Consider the following 11,448-nt stretch of genomic DNA (forward strand, 5'->3'; position numbering starts at 1 on the left):
GACATTGCAGTTCCACAAAGTTGTGGAAAGAACAGTTTCTAAATGAAGCTTTAGTACATCAAGTATATTTTCACACTGATACCACATCTGTTCCATTAATATGCCCTATCAAACCACGAAACAAACAAAAGAAAGGGGTTCAGTGGAGGACAGATTTGAAAGCAAAAGCAAGAAAAAGATGAAGACAATACGCTTCTGATGAGTTTACCGTAGAGGCAAACACTCACCTCCAGTTGTGATTTGAGAATTTGTTTATCTGGAACAAGCATCAGTATAAAGAAGTCCTCAAGAGAGTAGCATTTCTAAAAGCTGATTGAATGGTGAAATCATGGGAGACAAAGGTCTTAGTTATCTCAAGATGCAATACCAAGACGTTCCATTTTAACATTTGAAATGAGTTATTATTCATGAAAAAGCTACTGATTTTTTTGGCCTAAAGAGAATAACTTGAAAGGATAGATAAGAACTGGAATTGAAAAAACATCATAATTGCTAATGAGCATACAAGAGCCCAAAGACCATTAGGGATAATAATTACATCAGCGAGTTGAAGTATAGGTAAGTAGATTAGGAAGCAGACATGATCCTGTAGGTTAAGAGGATGAAGACTCAGACATGATCCTTCCACAGCATGGCCCAAACTGTTTTTCTCTCAAAAAAGAGAAATTTGAAATCACTGGAGGTATATTTTTAGCATACACTGAAGTGCACCAGGTCTCATGAGGGTTAGGGCAGAACTGGGCATGTTCCCTTCAAGGCACTGCTCACCCTCAGTCCTAACATTTCCTCTTTCCCAGAGTTGCTAACTTCCTCTCCACAAGTGAATCTGTTGTCCATGGTGCCCAGTGTTGACCGTTGTTAAAGCACAAGTGGCACTGCAATGCTTACTAACTCACCTGTGTTCTTCACACAACTCTAAACTCGTTAGTGGCAAGTCCTTCCCTTCCTCCTTCCCTCCTTCCTTCCTTCCTTCCTTCCTTCCTTCCTTCCTTCCTTCCTTCCTTCCTCCTCCTCCCCTTCCTCCTCCTCCTCCTCCTCCTTCTTCTTTTTCCATTCTGAATGGTAGTTCAGATGTCCAATCAATATTCCAGTATGGGTCACTGTATTAGTAACTTGTGTAATTGCTGTGACCACGTAACCTCAAAAAGCAATGTTAGGGTGAAAGGGTTTGTTTTGGCTCATCATTTGAGAGTATGGGGTCATGGAAAGGAAGTCATGGAAGCAGAAGCAGAAGGCAGCTGGTTACATTGGAACCACAATAAGAAAGCAGAGAATGAGAAATGCCAGAACTCAACTAGTTTTGTCTTTTTTTTTTTTTTTCAGCCTGGGACCTCAGTCCACAGAATGGTGCTGCCTCCAGTTAAGGTAGTTCTTTCCACCTCCATTAACCTAATCTAGATAACCCTTCAATAGCCATACACAGAGGCTTCCCTCCTAGATGGCTGATCGTCAATAGTAACACATCATGGCCATGAAGAAACTTGTACAGTTTTCTCCAAAGGCCTATCATGTATAAATTTTATACTGTAATATCAAGAGCAGCTATGGTATCCTGGTTTTTGCAGGTCTGTTCCCTTAATATGCCCTATCAAATCACAAAACAAACAAAAGAAAGGGGTTCAGTGGAGGACAGATTTGAAAGCAAAAGCAAGAAAAAGATGAAGATAATACGCTTCTGATGAGTTTACAGGTAAAAATAAATAGCAACTTGAATATGTTTGACCCCTAACACACACAATCAGCATTACACAGTCACTAATTTTCCCCTTACATGTACAAACATGTCATTCAAAAACAAAAGTCATGGTAAGTGTAGAGGTCTTAAAGGAAGATCAATATACATCAGAAATTTGGCCGTTCCCCCATGCAGGCAGAGCCAGGAGTATACTGCAAGGCTTTTTTGGAATTCTCCTTAGGCCTTTGCCCAGTTCAGCCCCTCCTATTAAAATAAATAAATAGATAGATGCTATTTGGTGAATACAAAAGTTTGAAAGAGGTTGAAAATTAGTGATGTGGTAGGGGGTGTGATTAGAATTTCAGAGCAGAGATAAATTCCATGAACATCTTACCCAATTCTTTCATTTTACAGAAAAGTGATGTTTCACAGAGTTACAGTGCAATAGAGAACAGAATCTAGATTAAATCCTAGGTACTCAGAAACCAAATCCACCCTTTTCCCCAGGATACCATCGCTTCTTTTGGTGGAAGCAGAAATGGCATGTTTCCAGCTCTCTGTTAGCAATGAGACCAACAGATGTTTATTGCTTTATGTAATGTAAATGCAAAACAAAATGTCTGTTAACATTTGCGATGCAAATTTCTTCCACCATTATAAGACAGTACCAGTGTGATCAAATGAACAACTCTACATAATATCATTTGGAAGAACGCACACAAATGAATTGTGGCTAATGAGAATGCAGAAGAAAATGGTTTTAGAGTGTAGCTAGTTTTTCAGTTTGCCATGTTATAACATTGTATTCCACTGAACCCTGAAGACGGCTTGGCACAAAGGAGAGCCTGAAGATATGCTGGCCACCTCAACATTTTTGAGGAAGAGGCAGGAGAAAATGTGATTGCAGTTTCTAAAAAAAATCAGGATAAAGGTGTGTTCAAGTTAAAATTAGATCTTCTGAGTTAAATCAAAGTCATGTAATATCAATGTGAGTGGCACTGGGGGTAGGGATTTTGTTTCAGTTGGAGAAATTCAACCAAAGTCCAGAAAGACATTCCTCAGGGAAAGCCGATTTTGAAGCGGGTTGAAACATTAACTTTGCTACTTTAAATGTCCAGATAACCTCTGTGATATAGTAATAAGAGGGAAAACAAAGTAGTATCTTTTCTTTCTTTTTCTTTTTTGTGGAATTGGGGATTGAACTCCAGTCTTCATGCAAGATAATAAAAGGAAGGCATGCTGAATTCGTAAAGCTGTAATATTTACCTGAAACATGGCTTGCAGAGTCCTTCACAAAGAGTGTGGTATCAATGAATAGTAGATAGTTCTCCTTTCCTGTTGTCTTCACAGACCAGATTTGCCACTTAACACTTTGGCTGGGCTATTTTTATATATTTTTTTATTATCATATAAAATAATGTATTCCATTATGGTATTTTCTTATACGCTGAGAAGTTTTTGATGTTCCTCTTCCACTCCCCCACCCCTTTGTTCCCTCTTGCTGATTCTCTTCCCCTCCCCTAATACTGGGCCTTTTGTCCTCATGCCACTTGGTGTCTATTACTCTCATTCTCCCCTGAAGATTACCCCGTGTCTGAGACTCCTCACCCCGTTATTGCTTGTCCAATGCAGAGTAGTCAGCCTGGAGACTATCTACACACAAAAAACAAAATCAGATTCAGCAGGTTGTATTTATATATTTGTGCATACACACACATACACTTTTTATTTATATACATAAATGAATTTCTTATATAAAGAGAAATATGTACTAAAATAATCGATTCATTTTTGTTTTTAGAGTTTGTTAAAAAGTCACCATTCTTAGAGGATTAAAAACCTTAAGCAAAATAGTTGCTACTATTTATTTATAACAGTATTACTCACACTTAAGGTGCTATGTTAAAATCGCATCATTTAATATGAGTGTGATTATCATTATCTCCTTGTCATAGATTAGATAATTAAATTCATAAAATACAATCTATTTACCCTGGGTCATTGTCATTTGATCATAAGAGTCAAAGCTGGGAGTCAAAGTTCATGCTCATAATTATTACTCTGTATACACATATTTGTATAAAAAAAATAAGACAGATTCATTTCAACTCAGGATAAAATAAAATGTTGGATCTTCCCCAAATCTTAGTAGTCTCAATAGCAACCATTTGACTATTCCAAGCAATTTGTATAACCTAATGTTGTGTAGCACTGTCCTCTAATACTCAAACCTCCCAGTTTGAAGGAACTCCTTGAGACACAGAAGCAAATGGCAAAGGTGAGACAGTAGAATATTTTTAAGCAGGATGTTTTTACAATGTGTGTGAAACAACAAGATGATGTAGAGTGGGGTGACACATCCCATCTTGCAGGGAACTTCCTTAAGCTTAGGAAGTAAACAACTCCAAACAGCATCAAAAAGTCCCCCAAATGACCAGATTCACTAGAGCCCTCCTTTCCTAAGCATTTGTATAACAGTAAGGAGTACTGAAAACATTCTCTGGCAAGCCTATACACCTAGAGGACTATCAGACAAGCCAGGCTTCCTAGATGACTCCCAGACAATCTGAACTGTCCAGAAGAAGCTCCGATGAGCCACACCACCTGGAAGAAATAGAGACTAAGCGATCCACTTACTAAAAGCAGAAGCCGGCTTCTCTCTGCAGGGCTGAAAAAATCACCCGGGAATGCTTTACCCATTAAACTGGGGCTTTTTCTAATTTTGTCTCATTTGGATTGCTACATTGGCAGAGACACCTGTTGGGGTGCAAAAAATTTATCAGTTAAGGTAAAAATCAGTGAAACAGAAACTGTCAACCACAGCCTCCTCGCCCTCCTACATGACTGCAAGTTGAGACTACTTTCCTCTAGAAAATCCACTGCAGAGATGATATACCCCACCTCCTTCTCATTCAGCTATACACAGTATACTTGCCTCCTCATCAGCAGTGTGTAATAAATGTGTTGAATCCCCAGGTTACTGGTATGTCTGCATTAGAGTGCACAGCTCATCTGATCCCAGCTTTGCTGTGTGTGTCTGTTTTTTTTTTTTTTTTTCATTCCTTCATCAACCCAGTCAGGTCAAGTCCAAAGTCATGCAGGTTGTGGGCAGGCAGACCCACTGAGTTCCTCAAGGGTGAGAGAAATACAAAGAGGCTCTATGAATGTGCCCCAGGATGAAAAAGCTGGATAATTATTACTATTCTTTTCATCTGTATTGCATCTTCCTGAAAGTTTATTTTAGTGTCTTCTTAGTTGTGAACTTCTGTGATTACTTGACTCTTGGAACAGATGACAACAGACTTTCTGCTAAGGTTATTTCCACACTCTCACTTTCTGTTATGGGATGTTGGTTCAGGAATTTTCATTATCGTCCAGCTCATCCCCTGCAAAAAGATGGTTGTTTTATATAGACAACATAATGCTAACCCATACGTGTTTGGATGATTTAGGAACCCATTTGAATACTATGTAAGTACACCTAAAGGAGTAGAGATAAAACAATCTGTTCACAAAGAGAAAAAAAAAAGTATATTTTGTAAGAGCAGAAACAGATACTCCCCCAAACCATATGGTTATTAAAAATCCCAGGGTTAGGATGGGTTATATCATAAGGAATTGTTGGCCAGGAAGTTCTAGAGGCCCCTAAAACAATAAAGACCATTTCCATTGATGTTGGTTGCGTTTCAGAATGGGATGATAAGTACATATTGCAGAAGATCACACATGCTCTTGTTACTGGGTTTGGAGACAGAAGACTAGGACTGAGATGGAAGTCTCCCTCTTTTTGTTCTAGCTCTTGTAATGCTGGAAGGTGCGACTAAAGTTGGCATAGAGAATGAAGGATTAAAGTCCTGCTCAACTGTGCATTGTACGGGCTTCATAATGAAAGTGTGCCAGACAAGACTGTTAGCTAGTGCAATAGTGGTACAGTGGTTATGGATAGAACCAAGTTTTGATAGGACTTAAACCCCACTCCAAAGAGGAAAATCACATCTTGTACTTGAAACTTAGACAAAGTGTGTGGCCAGGAAAATTATGCGTTCTAATAGAAAACAGCAGCAAGAACAACAAAACCAACCAGAGAAACAAAAAAAACAACTACTATTGCTTTGGTAAATGAATATGATTGACATTTATATTTATGAGCATTACTGCTGTAGGTATTCATCTGAATACTTTTCTGAGTTTTTCTTACTGTTTTTGTTCTACTTGTGGTTTATTGCAAAAGAAATAACCACACAGTCTCATTCACAGAAGGTCAGTACTCCATTAAAGCCATAGTCAAACTTTTATGTCACCCCGTCCAAAACTCAGGCACCTTTGCCAAAGAGGGAGTGGAAAGCATGTAAGAGCTATGGAAATAAAGTGGGGCCTTTCTGGATGTTACTAATAGAGTGGTGTCATAGGTGATAGGTGATAGGATAATCTTTGGAACTTCCTCCCTATCAGTAAGCCCTCCAATGGGCTGAAGGCTCTCCTGAGCTCATCTCCTACTGCTATCAGTATTTTTGCCTCTTAAAAAGGCAAATTTAGATGGTTATAAGAACTTATATCGCCGCACGGTGGTGGCACACGCCTTTGATCCCAGCACTCGAGAAGCTGAGGCAGGCGGATCTCTGTGAGTTCAAGCCCAGCCTGGAATACAGAGTGAGTTCCAGGAAAGGTGCAAAGCTACACAAAGAAACCCTGTCTCAAAAAAACAAAACAAAACAAAAACAAAACAAAACACCAAAAAAGAACTTATATCTAGGTCCCCAATTTTGTTCCATCAACCACTATTTCTGTTTTTATGTCATTACTCTGATGAGTGGGAAGCTCACGGCATGAGACAAAGGTGACAAGTTGGAAACATTAGGAAGAAGTTCTAAGATTACCATGACACCTGGGAACTGGCAGAAAAGCATCATCTTGTTTTCATGCCTGAGATGGAAGAGCTTGAGGCTTTCACACATGCTCTGTCCATTGAACTCCTCTGAGGAGGAAGTTAGAATGTCTACTTCCCCCAGCATTCAGGTCACTAGAGATGGAGAAGACTCTGCCTTGCCTGAAGCTTCTGTTTCAGTACAGAGTTCACTCAAGCTAGTCTCCTAGATTCTATCAGCAAATGCAGGAAGAAGAACTCATTCCAACCCCAGCCACTAGAGAAGTGAGACTCCAGCCTCCTGGACTTGCCAGAGATAGCAGACCTCTTTCCCATTATTTCTGTGGTGACTTGCAGACATACAGTTCTCAGTTGGTTTCCGAAACTCTCTGTGAGCTTTTGTGCTGTAGCTAATCTCTTAGTTGGCATCTCAAAGCCTCTGAGACTATACAGCTGTAACACCTACAACCTTACTGCTTAGCACTTCATAGCCTGTTGAAAACTTAAGATGAAACATCTCCTAGTTGGCATCAAGAGTCTCCAAATAATTTATTCCTGTGTTGCATATAAAGTTAGTTTTGGTTTTCCTTTGCTGTTTGCCCACTCCATTCTTGGAGGGTAGATAATACCCCAATTAGAGATAGAATATGATCTCCATTAACTTACTTTCTCAATACCGGCAATATTGATAAAAGTTGAGAAAGACTTGTAAGATGGCATTGAGTATGCTAACAATGATACAAATGGCAATATGAATAAATAATTCTGAATAAACAACAATAACTGAAAATCATGCAGGATTCTATTGCCTGTAGGTGGAGTTTTTCTGTGTCCCAGCAGTCATTCCCAAATAATCACACAGAGACTTATTTTTAATTATAAATGCTCTGCCAATAGCTTAGGCTTATCTCCTGCCAGCTCTTACAACTTAAATTAACCCATTTCTATTAATCTCTGTGCTGCCTGGAGGCTCATTTACCTCATCAATGAACTTCCCAGATTGTTTCTTCTGCATCTGGCTTGCAACTCCTCAGACACCACCCTTCTTCCCAGCATCCTCCCTGACCTGAAAATCCTGCCTAGCTATCAGCCAGTGAGCTTTTTATTAACAATGAGGGCAACACATATTCTCAGTCTACAGACGGATTATTGTTCCACAGCATTGGCCAATGTGAATTTTACTGACTATGGGCTTATGATCTTTTGAAAATGTTACTGGATTATTAGACTCATTTGTAGAAAATATAGACAATAGGATAGAAACTGACAAGTCCTGTCTATGTAAAACAAAGGCATGCAGCATGTATGAAAGTCATCAGATGGATATCTAGTCAAGAGACTGATAAATAGAAATAAAGGAGTGTGGAGTTAACTGCCCTAGGTATCATCACTAAGACAATTCTAAGATAACACAATCCTGAATAGGTAGCCTGGAAAGCCATATTAATGTTCAGAAGCTAGAGAAAGCTTAGACATGTTCCTGGATATGCTACAGTGAATGTGTCTAGTATATTGACTTTGAGGAAAGAGAGTAAGAAGAACATCTCACTATCAGCAAGCTGAATGTCCTTGGATGAATACATTTGAGTCAGTTTCCTCACTGCAAAATAAAGATTAAAGACAATACTTGTCTCATAAAATTTTATGAGGAATAACTTGATCAAGTAGCCCATGACTGCCAGACAATAGAGGGTTTGTTTAGTACTTTCTACTGAAAATTTTTACTGGCTAGTTTTATGTCAACTTGACATTAGCTGGAGTCATTTGAGAAGAGGAAACCACAATTGTGAAAATGCCTCCATAAGACTGGGCAGTAGGGAAACCTGTAGGGCATTTTCTTAATTAGTGATTGATGATGTGGGTGGGGCCATCCCTGGGCTGGTGGTTCTGGGTTCTACAAGAAAGCAGACTGAGCAAGCCATAGGACAAATCAATAAACAGCTCTCTTCCATGGCCTCTGCGTTAGCTCCTACCTCCAGGTTCTTGCCCTATTTGAATTCCCATCATGACTTTTTTTGATGATAAATTGTGATATGGAAGAATAAGCAAAATAAATCAATTCCTCTTCAAGTTTCTTTCAGTCATGGTGTTTCATCACAGCAATAGAAACCCTAAGATATTGTTGACGATGCTTGTTGCTAAAAACTGACTGTCACTAGATTGAAAACTCATTGAGAACACTGACTTTCTTACTATAATTAGCACTTAAAGAAATGTTTTTTGAACTGTTGAATTAAACATAGAGCCACCGATTTCCTTTGTTAGCCTCTGTTTTCTAAAAGATAAATTTTATTATTGTTTTCATAAGTGCATATTATAAGGCACTACAACTGTTTAATTTTTATTTTTCCTTTTGTTCTTCCAGTGCTGTGGATTCGATCCCTGATCTCAAATACACTAGACAACTGCACTCTGCTCTATAATGCATTCACTGACTCCCAGCCTACAGCTTTTTCCTTTTTTAAAAAAAATAACACTTTGCAACATCCTTAAAAAACAATCTACATTTCCTTTGATATTTTACCAATTATTCTGCAGTTGGTAGTTAAAGTAGCTACCTTACACTTAATTTTGCCCCTTACATAATTTTCAGTTATTTGTGTGTGTATATGCTCACACATGTGCCACATCCCATGTCTGGAGGTCAGAGTACAACGTCTACAAACCACATCTCTCTTTCTACCCTACTGATTATAGAGATGGAACTCAGGTTGTCAGGCTCAGAGGGAAATGTCTTTACCTGCTGAGCCATCATAGCCACTTGATTGCATTTTTGTACGTAGTTTACTCATAGATTTATATTTGGTTTAAGTTAACTAATAAGGTAGTGGTTTCATCACTGAGATTGTACATTTAATAAAACTATTTTCATTTGATTTTATTTGGGTACTAGAAATTTATACGAAGATGCCTAGAAACAAGGAGATGGAGGTCCTTGTCAAGCAGAGCAATAGGAAATGGGACTGCTTGTCATTAATAAGATGGCAGCCTTCCACCTTCTTCATTATACTCTTGAAAAAGTCCTAGCAGGCTTTTTTTTTTTTTTTTTTTTCTGCCAGCAACTCTCCTGCCATTCTGGTTGACCTGTCCAGGGTGGTTAATTCAGGGCTGCTCCCTGAGCATGGTTACCTGAAGCTTTGGTCCTAGGACCTCCCCTTTCTTTTCTTAAGATGACCAATAGGAAATGAGAGGAGGAGGAACCATCTCAGGCCACCAAAGTTCCAGCTTTATGAGGGGAAATCAGCTTCTGGTTTCCAAGTCCTCTTCCCACTTTATGGGGTATCTTTCTCTGTGTGTTATTTGCTCTTCCTGTATGTATGTCTGTGTGTTTCTTCAATTTTTAATAAAGATTGTCATTTTACTATTATCTATCTATATCTATGTATCTATCTATGTGTCTATCTACTATATATGGATGCATGCATGCATGCATCCATCCATTCATTCATCCATACATCTATCTATCATCTATAATCCTTTAGAAAGTGGGTTAGTCTCAGCATCATTGTCAGACTGTGACATTAAAAAGCGGGGCTCTAAGAATGCTTAGGAATTAAATGATAAACATAACTGGAGAGCTCATTACTTTATTCAACAGGATGTATTGATTGACCTGTTTCTGTTTCATTAGTTATGAGTCAGTAAAAAAATTGCATAACTTTCTTGAATTGTTTTTCTGCTATGTAGTTCTAAAATATCTCTAGCCACTGCATGTGAATATGTTCAAAGAGAACTGTTGAGGTTATTGAAGTTAGTGGGTCTCTAAAATTAGATGATAAAGAGTAAGGTTCTGGTAAGACTGAGTCTATGGATTTCAGTGGCTGTGCTCTTTCTGATAATTGTTACCAATTTATTTTAATTATTAGACTGAGTGCTCTGTTTTGTATAGGGCTGTAATCAGGCCTCACCCAGTGTCTGGCACAAAATAGTTCAATTTGTTCAATAAATGTATGAGTGGAATTTAGACAGAATATCATATATTCAGTAACACAAAGCAACCTTTCTACATTGCTCTTAACTCTTATTATCTCTGAAATGAACTTTGATGATTTGATTCTACATTTCTCAAATATGAGCAGCAAATACAGCAAAACATTAATTTATTGTTCATTAATTGGAGTTCAAGATAATTCAATTTTAGTTTATATGAAAATCACTGCTGCAAAATTAATGAAAAACTATATTAAACAAATGACATCATATTTAAGATTATTGACTTTCTTAAACAAGCACGTAGATAGAACAATGGAGCTTAACATTTCCAAGACATTTACAACTGACTAGATGCAAATGTATATCTTAAAAAGATTCATCTATGTAGGAGAATGAGCTGAGCAGACCCCTAATTATATAATAATTGATAATTTAAACTATACAATTGTTGAACCTTCTACCTATTGGCAACTAAGTACTGTTACTAAAGACAGTAGACATGCCTTTAGAATGCTTAGAATCTATTTTGCATTCTAATATATGAGGGATTTCAGTATGTAAGGCAAAAGTAAATTAGAAATTTATACTAAAATAACATGACAGGTGAACATATAAGAAACATAGCTGTGGAGTAATTACATTCCCCTGCAGGAAGCAAAAATTTAAAAACACCTTTTGGAAGCAAGTAAACAAAACCAAACAATCCCTTTTCCTGACTCTTGTCATGCAAAACAGGAAGGAGTCAGCAGAACCTAAGATTTCCTGAGACTTTTCTTCAAGGCTCAGTCAGGTCTTTAGGGTTGGCAAGCCCCAGGGGCTCTCCCTTAGAAACCAGCCAGGGCATCTGCCTCTCTCAGCAGAGGAGCTAGACTATTCTGGAAGCTCAGAGCAGGCGCCAAGATGCAGAAAAATTCCTGCCTATTGCCGCCAAACCCGTTGCGAGCCCCACCCGAGCCCACCCGAGCCCGCCCGAGCC

This window comes from Onychomys torridus, chromosome 7 (assembly GCF_903995425.1).
Source record: "Onychomys torridus chromosome 7, mOncTor1.1, whole genome shotgun sequence".
NCBI classification, from domain to species: domain Eukaryota; kingdom Metazoa; phylum Chordata; class Mammalia; order Rodentia; family Cricetidae; genus Onychomys; species Onychomys torridus.